Consider the following 13,760-nt stretch of genomic DNA (forward strand, 5'->3'; position numbering starts at 1 on the left):
GAATTATTCCCGGTGAAACCTCTTACCCATTTGCTTAGAGCCAAAATAAGTTCAAAACTACATAGCTTTCTCTTGTGCTATAACAAGGACCCTCGATTAGCCTCCTCTTGGGCTTTGTACAAGGACCCACAGGCTTCTTAAAAGCATTTCCAGCTTCCTCTTGAGCTTGTATACAAGGACCCATCAGGTTTCTTATAAACATAGGAACAGGTCTTTAGTCACCTTTTAGCCTACCTTGGTGAGTTTCTTCCAATTTAAACCAGACTTTAAACAAGCTAAGTTTGTCTCAATTTTACATTGAGTACACCTTTTGGAATGAGAGACATGGACAGTCTCTGTCACCCTTATCTTCATCAATCTTCCTAAGCAGAGTCTAGGATCCATGCTTTGGGTCATCCTCAGCATTGAGTCAGCCTTCATCTTGGGCTTTAAACAAGAAGTCTCCATTAGATAATCTTTCTGCCATCCATTTCAAACAAAACCCCTGGAAAGGGTTAGCCTCCAAAGTCAATTTAAAATCATTCCTCCATTTCATATAAACCCCTGGAAAGGGTTAGCCTCCAACATCTGTCAAAAAATGTCAAAACCCCTGGAAAGGGTTAGCCTCCAAAGTCAATCATTAAATGTCAAAAAAATAAAGATTCATTTCTCTTAGGAGATAATTTCCCCAAAAAGAGTCAAAACCCCTGGAAAGGATCAGCCTCCAAAAAAACATGATAAAGTCAGTCTTTTAACAGACAATTTCTCCAGCTGAGTCAAAATCCCTGGAAAGGGTTAGCTTCCAAAGAAAAACAGTCTTTTAATAAATAAAACCTCCTCAGTAGAGTCAAAACCAACAAAAATAGTTAGCCTCAACCTTGGGCTTCATACAAGGCACCCAAACAATAAAACTCCCCTGTTAAGAGTCAGCCTCAACCTTGGGCATTGTACAAGGCAGATAATAGAGTCTCCCCAGTGAGTCCTTCATCACTCAGTAGCCACAACCTTGGGCTTTGTACAAGGCAGATAAACCATACTTTCATGTGTCAAAGATTCCTAACACTTAGGATCTTTCCCCATATAGTCATCCATACTTAATTCATTTAAGAGTCCGCCACAACCTTGGGCTTTGTACAAGGCAGAAAATAATGTTTTCCCTAGCAACAGTTAGCCACAACCTTGGGCTTTGTACAAGGCACATAAATAGAGTCTCCCTAAGTAGAGTCAGCCTCAATTCTGGGCTTTGTACAGAACACAAAAAATACCACGTAATTAATCCCCAGTGGAGTCATCTCCCAAAGTCAATAATAATTAATAAGTCAATCAAAAAGCCTCAAGCTTGGGCCTCATACAAGCCAGCTAAAGTCAAATCTTTTATACAGTAGATAGACATAGCTTATCTCTATAGAGAGATATTTTTACTACTCTACCACATTCAAACAAACAAACATTTCAATTTCAATTTCAATCAAAGTCTCCCATTTAGGACTCTGAAAGACATGCTCTGGCACATCCCCAGACTTGTACACTTTCCCTAATTTGGACGAGCATCTTTCTTTCATTTTAGAGGCACGATGGCTGTTATACTTGATCAACCAAGTAGACTCCCCTCTTAAATGAAATGAATCCAGTTATTCTGTCACTCCTTTAAATGTTTGTGGTAGAATAGTACAAATACCTCTCTGTAGAGATGATTTCATGTCTCTTTACTGTAAACAGAGATTTAATTCCAAGCTTCAACCTTGAGCTTCAAGCAAGGCACCAAAAACAATTAATTTCCCTATTTAGTTCCCCGAACTACATTAAGCTCTGACTTCCACTAGGGATATGTAGGCATGAGGTTCACAAGGAATCTCAGCGAGCTAATAAAATACCAAAAATAGTCAGTCTGTCTATCTGTCTGTCTTTTCAAATCAAATCAATTCCTTCTCCTAACACAAAGGAGAAACTTTCCCAATCTTTAGCAATAAACACAATCACAAATGACATAGAGAAGGTTCCTGTAGAGTACTACAGATATGTAGGGTGTTTAAACACTTCCCTATGTATAACCGACCCCCCGGACTCCAGAATTTCTAGTCTAGGTGAAATCCCCACACTTAGCAAACTCCTAGGGTTTAGTTGAGATCTTTTTTCCCCTTTCCTACTCGTAGGACAAATAAGAAAGTTCGTGTGATATCGTAGGAAGAACTGAAATAAAATTCATCCCACCACGGGCGCATTCTCCTTCCAAATTTCGCGTGAAGGGTTTAGCGTGCCGTCCTCCCAAGTGAAACGGTGAGGTAAAGAAAACGACACCACACATTCATGCATCCATGCATTCATCCATTCATAAAAAAAAAACCCATCTTTTCCATAAAAACATGATTTTTCCAAAAAATTTAGAGAGTTTTCTTTGCAAACATTATAGGATTAAGTTATGGAGTGGGTAAAAAGGCATACCAAAAAGTACGGTTTCAAAGTGCCTAATGTGGAAAGACTGAGAGAGTTGGCATCTCTTGTACAAGATCCTTCCGATTTTAGGAAAAGCCATGGAAAGCTTTTGCCTATCTTGAACACTCATGTTGATGAAGGACTTCTCAAAACTCTGGTTCAGTTCTATGATCCTGTCTACCGATGTTTCACCTTTCCAGACTACCAGTTGGTACCAACCTTGGAAGAATATGCCAATCTTTTGGGTATTCCTGTGTCTGACAAAATACCTTTCGATGGTTTGGAAGCCATTCCTAAGTCACCAGTCATTGCAGCAAGTATCCACTTGAAGAAATCTGAAGTAGAGAGTAATTGGACTACCAAAGGAAACCTTCCAGGTTTGACTTCGCAGTTTCTAATAAAGAAAGCCTTTGATTTCATCGAAACTGGTAGCATGATAGCTTTTGAAGCTATACTAGCCTTGCTCATCTATGGGTTGGTTCTGTTTCCCGACGTCAACGACTTTATCGATATCAACGCCATAAAGATCTTTCTGATTGGAAATCCTGTTCCGACTTTGCTTGGTGACATGTATTTCTCTATCCATCATAGGAATCGCCAGGGCGGTGGAATCATTGTATGTTGTGCACCTTTGTTGTTCAAATGGATTGTTTCACACTTACCTAAGTCAAATACTTTCACGGAAAATCGAGAAGGTTACCGTTGGCCTCAAAGACTTATGTCTCTTACTAATAATGATATTCATTGGTATACCTTGGCTCGCTGTGGTACAAAAACCATTGATAGTTGTGGAAAGTTCGCCAACGTACCCCTCTGTGGTGGTCTTTTTTTTACCTCCCCGTTTCACTTGGGAGGACGGCACGCTAGACCCTTCACGCGAAATTTGGAAGGAGAATGCGCCCGTGGCGGGATGAATTTTGTTTCAGTTCTTCCTACGATATCACACGAACTTTCTTATTGTCCTACGAGTAGGAAAGGGGAAAAAAGATCTCAACTAAACCCTAGGAGTTTGCTAAGTGTGGGGATTTCACCTAGACTAGAAATTATGGAGTCCGGGGGGTCGGTTATACATAGGGAAGTGTTTAAACACCCTACATATCTGTAGTACTCTACAGGAACCTTCTCTGTGTCTAAATGTGTTTGTGCTGCTAATGATTATTGGGAAAGTTTCTCCTTTGTATTAGGAGAAGGAATTGAATTGAATAAAAGAAAGACAGACAGACAGACTGACTATTTTTGGTATTTTATTAGCTCGCTGAGATTCCTTGTGAACCTCATGCCTACATATCCCTAGTGGAAGTCAGAGCTTAATGTAGTTCGGGGAACTAACTAGGGAAATTAATATTTTTTTTGGTGCCTTGCTTGAAGCTCAAGGTTGAAGCTTGAATTAAATCTCTGTTTACAGTAAAGAGACATGAAATCATCTTTACAGAGAGGTATTTGTACTATTCTACCACAAACATTTAAAAGAGTGACAGAATAACTAAATTCATTTCATTCAAGAAGGGGACCTTACTTGTGTATGTGCAAGTATACCAGTCAAATGCCTCTTAAAAGAAAGAAAGATGCTCATCCAAATTAGGGAAAGTTACCACATGTCTGGGTTTTACTGCCAGCTCATGCCTTTCAAAATCCTAAATGGGAGACTTGATTAAAATGTTTGTTTGTTTGAATGTGGTAGAGTAGTAAAAATATCTCTCTATAGAGATAAGCTATGTCTATCTACTGTATAAAAGATTTGACTTTAGCTGGCTTGTATGAGGCCCAAGCTTGAGGCTTTTTGATTGATTAATTAATATATTGACTCTGGGAGATGACTCCACTGGGGATTAATTACAGGGTATTTTTGTGTTCTGTACAAAGCCCAGAATTGAGGCTGACTCTATTTGGAGAGTGTTTATTTGATGGATTTTTATTTGGTGTTCTGTACAAAGCCCAGAATTGAGGCTGACTCTACTTAGGGAGACTATATTTGTGTGCCTTGTACAAAGCCCAAGGTTGTGGCTGACTGCTGAAGATAACTGAATTTTTGAGACTATGAATGACTCTATTTTGTGTGCCTTGTACAAGGCCCAAGGTTATGGCTGACTCTAGCTACGGAAAACATTATTTTCTGCCTTGTACAAAGCCCAAGGTTGTGGCAGACTCTTTTAAATGAATGGAGTATGGATGACTCTATGGGAAAAGATCCTAGATGTTAGGAATCTTTGACACATGAAAGTATGGTTTAAACTGCCTTTGTACAAAGCCCAAGGTTGTAGCTACTGAATGATGAAGAACTCACCGGGGGAGACTCTATTATCTGCCTTGTACAATGCCCAAGGTTGAGGCTGACTCTTGACATGGGAGTTTTATTGTTTGGTGCCTTGTATGAAGCCCAAGGTTGAGGCTAACTGTTTTTGTTGGTTTTGACTCTATTGAGGAGATTTTATTTATTAAAAGACTGTTTTTCTTTGGAAGCTAACCCTTTCCAGGGGTTTTGACTCAGGTGGTGAATTTGTCTGTTAAAAGACTGACTTTATAATGTTTTTGGAGGCTGACCCTTTCCAGGGGTTTTGACTCTTTTGGGGAAATTATCTCCTAAGAGAATGAATTAATTGGTTTTTTTGACATTTTTTATTAATTAATTTTGGAGGCTAACCCTTTCCAGGGGTTTTTGACTGAAATGATAGATTGTTTTTAATTGACTTTGGAGGCTAACCCTTTCCAGGGGTTTTTGACTGAAATGATAGATTGTTTTTAATTGACTTTGGAGGCTAACCCTTTCCAGGGGTTTTTGTTAAAATGATGGCAGAAAGATTATCTAGTAGAGACTTCTTGTTTAAAGCCCAAGATGAAGGCTGACACATGCTGAGGATGATCAAACGTGGATCCTAGACTCTGCTAAGGAAAATTGATGAAGATAAGGGTGACAGAGACTGTCCATGTCTCTCATTCCAAAAGGGGTACTCAATGTAAAATTGAGACAATCTTAGCTTGTTTAAAGTCTGGTTTAAATTGGAAGAAACTCACCAGGGTAGGCTAAAAGGTGACTAAAGACCTGTTCCTATGTTTATAAGAAACCTGATGGGTCCTTGTATACAAGCTCAAGAGGAAGCTGGAAATGCTTTTAAGAAGCCTGTGGGTCCTTGTACAAAGCCCAAGAGGAGGCTAATCGAGGGTCCTTGTTATAGCACAAGAGAAAGCTATGTAGTTTTGAACTTATTTTGGCTCTAAGCAAATGGGTAAGAGGTTTCACCGGGAATAATTCCTCTTTGGGTGGATGTGTCCTATTTTTTTGGATTCTAAGGTTTTTGCCAAGATGTTTCACCGGGAATAATTCATCTTGGGGGTTTGAACTACAGATCTCTAATTAGGAAAGAGCCTTCACCGGGAAGACATTCTCAATCCTAGGTCATATTCCTATAATATATATATATAGTTTAACTGTCCTAGGGTTTACACTCAAACGTAGTTCTAAACTAATATATATGCACAGTTTATATTTGACAGTAATTTAAATAAAGACTGTAAATGGAAAGCTTGTAAAGCCTAACCTGGATGGAGTGGAGGCCATTGAAGAAGTATATACAGAGCCTCAACAGTAATTTGTTGTTTTGTTGATAACAATTGAATATTTATTATAAACAGTTAAGGGTTTTTGAAAACAGAAGAAGTGAAGATGGACAAAGGTCACATAGGTATCTAAAGAGTTTCACCGGGAATAATGCCCTTCAAATACCAGAAGAATGTTTTGAAAACAGAAAGAAGATTTTGAAAATACAGTTTTGAAAACAAGCTAAGAAGAGAAGATGTTTGGGACTTACACTCTATTAGAGGCCCAGTACTTTACAGTACTGGTTACAAAAGCAGTTTTGAAAATGATTTGAAATGATATAAGGTTTTGTTGTTTGAAAACCTTAATCATTTGATTTAAACGGAGATTGAAAACAGTTTTGAAAATTGACAAAAAGTCAACTTAATTAAGGTAAAGAATAAAGATCTATGCCTAATTAAGACCTAAACAATTAGGGTTTTATCATAAACTTATTTTTAAAATAATTAGGTTAAAACAAAATGAATATATATATTTAAAGTTTTTAAGAAAACACTTTAAAACATACTATGTTAAACCTAATTAAAATACATGAAATAAATAATATTTTTATGATTTTTTTGATTATTCACAAAATAGGTATATTAAATAAAAAGTGTGTGAAAAATGAAGTGAAAATGATTTAATTTGATAGGTTAAATAATCATGTGAAGTTGTGAAGAGAATAGGTGTGAAAAGTGATAAAAAAATTAGAAATGTCTCCACCAAGGCTTGAACTCACGCCCTTTAGGTCACACACCCAAAACCACACCACTGAGCCAACGCGCGCATGGTGATAGCAACTCTCACTCATTTGGTTATGTTTCAAAACAAGTGATAAACCATTGAAAAATAAAAGAATCAAAAAGTCTGGGGCGAGGGGGATTCGAACCCCAGACTTTGGGCATGAGGAGACTAAGAGCGCATGTGTGGCCACTGGGGCAAGTTATTCATTCGTTTATGAAACGCATATCATTAAATATAAAATAAACTCTGTTCAGAGACTTAAAAAATGGCGCCACCCTCCATCTTCGTCTTCAACCTCAAGCTCCAACATTTTTGAAATTCTGATTCTCTCAAATCTCAACCAATGGTCCAGGTGTAAACATGAAACTTGCTCTAAATTCACTCACGATTCTAAACATGTAACTAATATATATTTATATTAACTACATCTAACTAATTTACCAGAAATCGTGAAGAACCCTAAAATTTAAAAATCAAATTAAATGACTATACTGAAAGATAAATGAATGATGATAGAGGGTTTTCAATCCTCTGATGATGCTGAACAAGATAGAATCGAGCTATTTCTTAAAGAATGCTTAAATTAAAGAGGTGGAGTTCAGAAACTTACCTCTGAAAATGGAGGTCGTGAAGATGATAGAGAGCAACTGGCTTGTATGAATGATCCCAAAAGCTTCCTTGTGACTCAGTGATGCTAACTGAATGCTTGTTGTAACCTCAATCCTCCTGAATTGTTCTATGGACCTCCCTCGATTTGAGCTTCAAGTGAACATGGAGAGTGATGATTCTTGAGTTACAGATGAGCTGCAGCCATCTGAACAGCTTCACCACCTCCTATGGAACGTGCCTGGATGCTTGGCTTGATTGGAAACCTTCTGAATTGCACTATGGACCTCCAACTGCAACTGCTCCAAAGTGAGAGCAACAATGGTGTTCCTCCACTTACAGAAGTGATCCAGGTGCTTGGATCACCTCAAATGACCTCCCTTGAGATGTTAGAATGCTTACTTTCCAAAGATAAGCTCTGGTTTGAAGAAAACGATTCTTCTTGCCAAAGAACTTTGAAAAACAATAAGCATGAGAAGAGAAAGAGAAAGCAAGGAATATGGTTGCTTTGGTGTGTTTTTCTACTGAAGTATGCCCTCCTATTTATAGGCAAATGAATGCAGATCAATTGGCTGTGGTGAGTTTGCTTAATGAAAGAAATTTGGTTTCTTAAGCATGAAGGAAGTTTGCAAATATCTCTTATGCAATGATGAGAATTTGATTCCATTTGATCAATCCCCTAGCCCTCGATTTTGTTTGATCTTAGGGGACAATTCTGAGACAGAAATGAGCTCTAATTGGTTGGTGAGAAGATTCCTTGGGTGATTCATCAATTTGCCATAAATTCCTAAATGTAATCATTACATAATCACATGTTCTTGTTTTTAGAATCTTCTTCAATTATCATGGCATGGTGAAAATGAATGCATGGCATGTTTTCAGATGTGTTATGGGTCGTGTAGCATCCATATTTGAGGTCATGTGCACAAAATTTCAAAGTTCCAAAATGATGCATGACCTATAATTTCACTTCATGAGGCCAACTTTGAACAAGCATAACTCTTAGCTCAAAATGAATTTGGAGAAGGTTGCACACAATTTGGAAAGCCCTAAACATCTACTTCAAATAATTAGTTTGGAGTTTCTTCAAAATCCTTTGGCAAATTTGTGAAAAATGAGGCCAAAGTTGGAAGAAAACTAGGTTAAAACACTTAGAAAAATTTCTAAGTGTTTATGACTTAAAACTCCAAAATTTCCAAAACTCTTAAATGATTGATCTTTTGAAAAAAGTTCCTTTGTAAGATGTTGTTTTATTTTGCAAGATCTACAACTTTCATGTTGGAAGTTTTTTGAGTTGTGTAGGTGAAATTTTGAGTTCTCACCATGCCTCAAAAAACCCTAATTCCCGACTTTTCGCTCCTTGATGAATTTCTTTGAATTTCTTTGGTCAAATGACTTTAATATCCATATATTGATGATATTGATCCTTGAAAGCCATGGTTTGACCAAAAATCTCAAAAGTCAATGGTGATCCCATACAGTTGACTTTTTCCAAATATGGTGAGATTTTGGACTTTTGTGTAAAATCAAGATCTTTTCCTCAGATGAATGATGTAAATGGATTATAATGAGTTAGTAGAGACTCTTGAATCATGTCTTGAGTTTTGGATCCATGCCCTGATTAAAAAGTCAACTATCTTGGGGAATTAGGTCAAAAACCCTAATTGTCGACCAGAGGACAATGATGACTGTAGACTTTGAATTGAGGTGTAATGTCCAGTGGATCTTGTCATATGAGTTATTTGAAGATGATTGATGTCTTTGAATGGTCCCCTAGGGCTTTTTAGGGTTTCCCAAAGGTGATCCCTGAGTTTAGTCCTTGATAGGCTCAAAAAAACCCTAGTCTGGTGACCTGAGTAACTCTGTACTTAGATGACTGGGTGTCTAATCAATCATAGGTGAAATAATGAAGCTCCTGAGTCTTAGAGACTAATCCTTCTATTGATTGATCCTTTACCTGAGCTTTCTGGTCTTTGAACACCCTTGATTGAATGTCAGACTGCTCTGGGTACTTACTTTGACTTGATGAAAATCCTGAAGATATGTCATCTCAGGGGGGTCAAAAATTAGGGTATGACACCCTCATTGGTACACAAGGAGGAATTAACTACAATCCGGTCCTAGCCCGACGACAACTCGGGTATGCAAATTCAGCTAAACCCATTGGTCTCGCAGTGGAATGCTACTTTTACCGAGAAGGGGAGGATCCTCAAAGGTTGAAGACAAGAATGGTAAGAGCTTGGTATGACATCCGAAGGAAAGAAAAAGGTGGGGTAAGAAACTGCATTGCTATGGACGCCTACACCTATTGGGTAAAGAAAAGAGCAAGGGAGTTTCAAATGCCTTATGATTATGAAAAACCCATGTTCCCTGTGATATCTCAACTACCCAACATTCCCACTGACACTATAGAAGAATACCAAGAGACTCTAGCCAATATGAGGTTAGAAAAAGACGCTTGGGAAAAAAAGTTTCGTAAGACTAATGTGGAAAACAGAAAGTTGAAGAAACGGGTGAAAGATCACGAAGAAACCCTCTACTGTCAAGATGGATGGCTCATGAGTAAAGATGAGAAAATCCGTCGGAAAGACGCTGCAATCAGGAGGTACATCAAAGAAAGCAAGAAAAAGCTTGAAGGTTCAACAAGCAACGCTCCAACGCCTGACAACTGGAAGAATGTTGTTGACAAACTGAGGACCGAAAAGGCCGAGTTGAAAACTTACTATGGGAAAGAAATCATGAAGCTCAAGCTGCATAACGCATTTGGTTCTTCATCCGATGAGGATGCTTAGGATTGTTTAGCTTTTATTTATCATTTGCTTCTGTAAGGAGCTACGCTCCAATGTTGTAACATTTTCCCATATTTCAATAAAATAATAGTTTGTGTTCAAATGTTTGCAAGGAAATAATCTTTAAAATGTTTGGAAAAATCATAAACTTCTTTTTGCATACATCATTTTGCATATCGAGTCTGTTGTATAGAGTCTCATCTTTTGGATCTTTCTCCATTAGATCGTCAAGCTGTCGCGTCTCAAAGTTTCTCGACCGCGCTCGCAATCAGATCACAGATACAATACTCGTTCAAGCAAAAGAAGAGTGATGGAAAGCTCTGAACAAGAGAATATTGAGCTCCCTGGTACAGTGACCACCCTTCAAGAAAAGTTGGAAAGTCTCACTACTCTGGTTGACTCCTTAATGGCCGCACACAATCAGCAGCCACCACCCAACACTCAAGCAACGGTGATATCCGAGACCACTACTCAAATTTCTACAGTTGCATTCAGCATTCCATCTTTCTCCATGCCAGAAGGTTGGAGCATGCCTTTCAGCTTTGGTGCAGGTTTCCGCCATAATTTCTCGGGGGTTCAAACAACCACAACTGAAGCGCCTGCTACACAAGGTTCAGTGTTCACTCCACATCAGGGGGTAACTTTTTCTCAAATCACTATGGCACTCTCTCAACCCACTATGACGGTTGCTACTCCTATGGTTCACACTGTTCCTTACGGAGACAACGAGATTTACCATGATCAAGGTGATAGCACAAATCAGCGTAACCGTGTGGAAGATCTCCAAGAACAATTCAACAAGATTCAACTGGAAGTCAAAGCTATTCGTGGGAAGATTTGTTTGGAAAGAATGCCCAGGAGCTATGTTTGGTTCCCAGTGTACAAATACCAGCTAAATTCAAGGTCCCAGACTCTGAGAAGTACAAAGGTAGTTCTTGTCCACAAAGCCATCTCGTAATGTATGCCAGAAAGATGTCTACTTATGCAGATATTCATCAGTTGCTCATCCATTACTTTCAAGACAGTTTGACTGGTGCCGCACTGAAGTGGTACACAGGATTGGATAACACTAACATTCGAACTTTCAACGACCTAGGTGAGGCCTTTGTCCAACAATACTAATACAACTCGGATATGGCTCCAGACAGAGATCAGCTCCGATCCATGGCTCAGAAAGATCATGAAGCTTTCAAAGAATATGCCCAACGATGGAGAGAAACTGCTGCTCAGATTAATCCACCGTTAAAAGAGAAAGAGATGACAAAGATCTTCTTGAATACTCTCAGTCCGTTTTATTATGAACGCATGATTGCTAGTGCTCCAAGTGATTTCACCGAAATGGTAAACATGGGGATGCGTCTAGAAGAAGGAGTCCGAACCGGACGTCTAACTAAAGAAGGTGGATCTTCAAGCGAAACCAAAAAGTTCGGAAGTGGTTTCCCAAAGAAGAAAGAACAAAGTGTTGACATGGTATCCCAAGGGAGGCCAAGAGGAAATGTCAATCGTCAACAACAGGTAGCTGTTATCGCTCCAGCCGTTAATACAACACCGAATCCGGGATTTACCCCGCAATTTCAACAACAACAGCCTCGACAACAGGCTCAACAGGTCAACAACAATCAGAATCGTGTACAAAGAGCTCCACAGTTCGATCCGATTCCGATGACCTACACAGAATTGTACCCTGCCTTGATTGAAAGAGGTCTTGTTCAAACTAAAGCACCACCACCGGTACCTGAGAAACTACCATGGTGGTACAAAGCTGAGGTCTCATGCCCTTATCATCAAGGAGCACCTGGCCATGATCTTGAGCATTGCATAGCTTTGAAATATGAAGTTCAGAGGTTGGTTAGATCTAATCTCCTCTCTTTCAGAAATTTGAGTCCAAATGTGCAAGCAAATCCGCTGCCCAATCATGGAGGGCATGTTGTAAACATGGTGTATGGATGTCCTGGTCCATACCGAATCTATAACATCAATTTCTCAAGAGCAAATTTGGTACAAATGCACGCCACTCTCTGTCAAGGGCAGAATTTTTGCCAGCATCACTACGGTTCCTGTAGCATATGTTGCGTAGATCCTCACGGATGTTCGATTGTAAGAAGAGATCTTCAAGTTTTGCTAGATAATGGTACTATTCAGATCTACAGAAATAGGAATGAAGATGAAGTTAACATGATAGGATGTTATCCGCATGAGCTTTTAGTCTCAGATATCAACTCGGAAATGCCTAAAGTTAACGTCATCGTTCCTCATTTCAACATGCCTGAGCGCATAGAAGTTACCTACAACAAGCCAAGGGTTCCTGTTGCTCCTTTGATCATTTGTCTACTTGGACCTGTTCCTTATGACTCTGACAAGGCAGTTCCATACAACTACAACGCAACAATGATAAAGAATGGACAAGAAGTTCCCATACCTACTCTTTCATCTGTCGTAAATATCGCTGATGTGAGTCGAGTAACAAGAAGTGGACGTGTGTACACTCCATTGCCTTCAAAGCAGCCTATTGCTCCTGCAACCAGGAAAAATCCTGTCGATACACTAGTGGGGGATCTTGTGGGAACTCCTGTTAGTAATACAAACACTGATGTTGGTCAATCCAGTGGAACCAATGTCAATCCTGACTTTGATGAAATTTTGAAGCTTATCAAAAGAAGCGAATACAAGATTGTGGATCAGCTTACGCAGACTCCTTCAAAGATCTCAATACTTTCATTGCTTTTAAACTCAGAAGCCCACAGGGAAGCCCTGATGAGAGTCTTGGATCAAGCTTTTGTGGATCATGATGTGGCTGTTGACCATTTTGATGGGATAATAGCCAACATAACAGCTTGCAACAATTTAAGCTTCTGTGATGAAGAACTCCCCGAGGAGGGCAGAAATCACAATCTTGCTCTACACATTTCTATGAACTGTCAGTCAGACTCTTTGTCCAACGTGCTGGTAGACACCGAATCTTCCTTGAATTTGATGCCGAAGACGACTCTTGCTCGTTTATCCTACCAAGGAATGCCTATGAAGTTCAGTGGTGTAGTAGTCAAAGTATTTGATGGATCGCAAAAATCTGTTATTGGCGAAGTCGACCTTCCCATGACAATTGGTCCACATACATTTCAGATCACCTTCCAAGTCATGGACATTCAAGCTGCTTATAGCTGTCTGTTAGGACGACCATGGATCCATGAAGCAGGGGCAGTAACTTCTACGCTCCACCAAAAGTTAAAATTTGTAACAAACGGAAAATTGGTAACAATAAGTGGGGAGCAAGCCTTGATGGTGAGCCATTTGTCCAATTTCTCTTTTATTACTGCTGATAATGCGGAAGGAACGCAGTTCCAAGGTCTCTCTTTAGAAGACGAATCTTCCAAAAGGAAAGCATCAATCTCTTCTTACTAAGAGGCAGTAAAAGTAGTAAAAGATGGAACTACCACTGGCTGGGGGCAAGTTGTGATCCCTACCAAGAATGAAACCAGAGCAGGACTCGGATGTTCACCGATGTTCTCAAACTGCACCAAGAAGGATGAAACCCTTCGTCCGATCAAAGAAACGTTCCATAGTGGAGGGTTCCTTAACCTAATTCCTCAAGAGGTTAATGTCCTTATTGAAGAATGCATCGAAGAAGGTCTGCC

This window comes from Vicia villosa, unplaced genomic scaffold, assembly GCF_029867415.1.
Source record: "Vicia villosa cultivar HV-30 ecotype Madison, WI unplaced genomic scaffold, Vvil1.0 ctg.001024F_1_1, whole genome shotgun sequence".
Taxonomy (NCBI): Eukaryota; Viridiplantae; Streptophyta; class Magnoliopsida; order Fabales; family Fabaceae; genus Vicia; species Vicia villosa.